The sequence below is a fragment of the Arachis ipaensis genome, chromosome B2 (genome assembly GCF_059453495.1).
Source record: "Arachis ipaensis isolate K30076 ecotype BB chromosome B2, ASM5945349v1, whole genome shotgun sequence".
NCBI lineage: Eukaryota > Viridiplantae > Streptophyta > Magnoliopsida > Fabales > Fabaceae > Arachis > Arachis ipaensis.
The window spans coordinates 88,333,096-88,337,051 of NC_142437.1; the positions used below are offsets into that span (position 1 = coordinate 88,333,096).

The 3,956-nt window shown below is 41.6% G+C and overlaps 1 non-coding gene across 1 annotated transcript; it reads left to right on the forward strand.

Annotated features, from left to right (window-relative positions):
* The first annotated feature begins 2,831 nt into the window (after window positions 1-2,831).
* On the forward strand, window positions 2,832-2,938 carry LOC148574749 (small nucleolar RNA R71). Its single transcript, XR_015906273.1, has one exon. It is a non-coding gene; the product is annotated as a small nucleolar RNA R71 (small nucleolar RNA).
* The last annotated feature ends 1,018 nt before the right edge of the window (window positions 2,939-3,956 follow it).

Sequence of the window (3,956 nt, forward strand, 5' to 3'; positions counted from 1 at the left end):
ACTAGGAATCACTTATATAGGAAAGTGATGAGTGAATGAAAGGTGTGAATTGATGGGGTGGTTGTGTGATGGACGGATGGGGTTTAGCATCGGATGAGCACAAGGATCATCAACTTTATGATGGTGTTGGTTCAGTTTCCAAGCTTGTTCTTCTTCTAATGTTGCATGGCAACAATTCCCAATGCAATCTCCTTAGAGACACGTGTACAGTACTCTCCTTTTGTGATAGCCGAACCCTTCAATTGTCCCATTAATCCTCCTACAAAATAAAAGAAAAAAAATAAAATTATGGGAAGTGGCGGCAAACTTTAAAAGACAAGAAAGAGTAACTACTTTTTAAAAATTTTGTTGTTAACTACTAAATGCTATTCACAAATGCAAACCAACTGACTAATTAAATTTCCATATATGCAACCTTGGTGACACCAAACTTAGTTTGTGGCAATGTGGTGTAAGATGATTTGTTCAAGGTGCTAAGAGTGACATGCTATGAGTTGCATTCATGTCCTCTTAGTGTGCCTTGAACTCCAAACTTGTTCTTCACTATATGTTGCATAAAAGGATTTAATCAAGGATATGTCAAAGTTGATTTGCGATCCATGAACCTTGCTTTATTAACTACTTTAAAAGCATGTAAAATATGAGTTGCCTCCCATGAAGCGCTTCTTTAGCGTCACTAGCTTGACGTTCTTCCTTTGTCATGGTGGTTGGTAATGCTTCAGATCTTCCCCTCTTGCAGTAAACCTATATCCATTGGCTTCATTAATGATCTCTACATGTTCTAGGGAAAGAACTTTGTTGATGGTGAAAATCTTAGGTAACTGAGATGGGATGGTGGGGAGATGAGGTGGGATATCTAGGAAGTAAGCTGAGATCACTTTATCCCCTGGAGAGAAATCTTCTGTAGGGATCTTTTTGTTCCTCCATCTCCTTAGTATATCTTCTTCTTTGTTTCTTTTGCTGTTATCCTGCTCTTTGTGGTCTCTTTTCCTAGGGGGATTTTGTTGTTGGTCCCATATGATTCTGGTGGTTTTGGCTCCACTCGAGTTTCCTTTAGCTATGACAGCTGCTGATTATTTTGTTCATCACCCAAAGGAATTCCTGAGTGTACAGCTTGTGCCTCAATGCTTGTTTCTCCCACTATTGCTCTGTCATGCTCTGTCCTTAGTTCCTTGCCTTCCTGACTTGCTTCTTGTGAGGGTTTGAAGACATTGAAGGTGAGTTGTTCATCATGTACCCTCAGTATTAGCTCTCCTTGCTCCACATCTATGAACGCTCTGGCTGTAGCTAAGAATGGTCTTCCCAATATGATTGGGTGAAGATGACTTTCTTCCATTTCCAGTATGACAATGTCTGTGGGAAGGAAGTAGTTCCCAACCTTCACCAGCACGTTTCCAACCACTCCTATTGCTTGTTTTTGAGTTTTGTCCGCCAGCCTGATGACTACGTCTGTGGGTATCAGCTCATTGATTTGCAGCCTCTTCATAAGGGATAAAGGCATTAAGTTGATGCTGGCTCCCAGATCACAGAGTCCTTTATCAAACATTGTTTCTCCTATGGCACAGGGGATGTGAAAACTCCCTAGGTCCTTCTTTTTTGTAGGCAGCTCTGGTTGAATGAGAACACTGCACTCCTTATTCATCACTATGGTTTGTCCTCCATTGAGTGAGCTTTTTCTGGTCAGCAGCTCCTTTATTTACTTAATGTATGAGGACATTTGTTGGAGGGCCTTGATGAATGGTATGTTTACATGGAGAGATGCAAATATGTCAAAAAACCTTGAGTATATTCTCTTCTCTACACCACCATTGAGTAATTGGGGAAAGGGTGCATAGAGTCTCAGCAGCTCCTTCTGTGTAATTGTGGTTTCTTGATGATTTTCTTCCTGCTTTCCTACTGATGTATCTTCAGGTTGTTCTGATGGTTTGTTCGGCTCTTCCTCAGTCTCCTTATAACTTATAGTAACCATCTTACAATCTTCCCATCTGACTTTCTTTGCTTCACCTCTCGGATTTTTCTCTGTGTCACCTGGGAAGCTATCAGTAGGTTTGGGAATCTTCTCAGATAGGTAACCCACTTGAAATTCCAACCTCTTGATGGTGTCTCCCTGATTCTTGATATTGGCTCGCACCTCCTCTTTGAACACCTTGTTATCTTGAATCTCCTTGCATATGCCTTCAAGTAGAGTCTCAATCCTTGATAGTCTTTCTTTCGATGATGGAGAGTTGAGATTGGAAGGATGAGAAGGGCCATTTTAACTTTGGTATGGATGTTGAGAAGTGTTGTTGGGTGGGTGTTGGTATGACCTCTGTGTGGAGTGTTGGTGAGTTGCATTATTGTTGGGGTTATGGCGTCTCTGATCTTGGCCTTGGTCTTGTTGATTTCCTCACCCAAAGTTTGGGTGGTTCCTCCAACCAGGATTATACGTTTTAGAGTATGGGTCATGATTTTGCCTAGGTGAATTTCAAATGTAGTTGGCTTGTTCCTGATCACCCTCTGCTTCTTCATTCACTCCTTCTTGGGTTGCTGCTGAAGTGGTGATTGCTGCTACTTGATTCCTCTCCATCTTCTTGGTGAGGTCAGCTAATTGCTTGGTAATCATCTTGTTTTGAGCTAGCAGTGCATCCACATTGTTCAGCTCCATCACTCCTCTAGTATTGCCTCTTTCAGAAGCATAGAAGTAGTCATTCTCTGCTACAGTCTCAACGACATCTATGGCTTCTTCAATGGTCTTCTTCTTGTTTAGAGATCCCCCAGATGAGTGGTCTACTGCCTTCTTTGATTCATACGAAAGGCCTTCATAGAAAATGTGCAACTGCACCCATTCATTGAACATATCTGGCGGGCATCTTCTTGTCAAGTCTTTAAACCTCTCCCATGCTTTATATAGAGTCTCACCATCCTGCTGCCTGAATGTTTGTACCTCAGCTCTCAACTTGTTGATCCGTTGAGGAGGATAGAATCTTGCCAAGAAGTTGTTCACCACATCTTTCCAGGTTGCTAAACTCTCCTTTGGAAAGGATTCCAGCCATTTAGATGCTTTATCCTTGAGTGAGAAGGGAAACAGAAGTAGTCTATAGGTGTCAGGATGAATACCATTAGACTTCACAGTATCGCATATCCTCAGGAAGGTGGTTAGATGTTGATTGGGGTCTTCTTGGACACTTTCTCCGAATGAACAATTGTTCTGAACAAGGGTGATGAGCTGTGGCTTTAGTTGTTGGCATGTATGGTTGGCCTTTGGATGCTACTTCCACAGTTTCCTGGGTTTGGGTTAATGTAAGAACCCAGAACTCTTCTCTCTTGTCCAGCCTGATGCGCTGGACCTTCTCTGCCATGGTTATGAGCCTCTTCTTTATGATGGTTCTCCATATTCTCCTCCATGTCTGGTTCAAAGTACTCTTCCTCTTCCTCAGCACCAACTACTCTCTTTCTTCTTGCTTCCCTCCTTGATCTAAGGAAGGTCCTCTCAGGTTCAGAATCAAAGGAAGTTGAAGCCCCGCTTCTTCTACCTGTCATACAACCAACAAGGCAAAAGCAAGAAAGATAGATGCAGGCAGTAATTTCTACAGAAATGCTGTTAGTGTGAGTGATGCAATATATCAAACAGTTAGTGGGTTAGTGATAAACCCCGATTTTGTGGTTTATCTTGTGCTTATTTTGGGGGATTTTATCACCTTTTCTCACATTTATTCAATAAAAATAGCATGGTTTTGTAATTCTCCCTTGAATTGTGCTTAAATGTGAAAACATACTTTTTAGACCCTAAAATTGGTAATTTTAATTTACTTTAATTCCATTCGATGCCTTGATATATTTGTTAAGTGATTTCAGGTTCATAGGGCAAGTATTGGATGGAAGAAGTGAGGAGAAAAGCATGCAAGCGGGAGAACTCATGAAGAAATGGAGGAACCGTAAAGCTGTCAAGCCGACCTCTTCGCACTCAATTGACCATA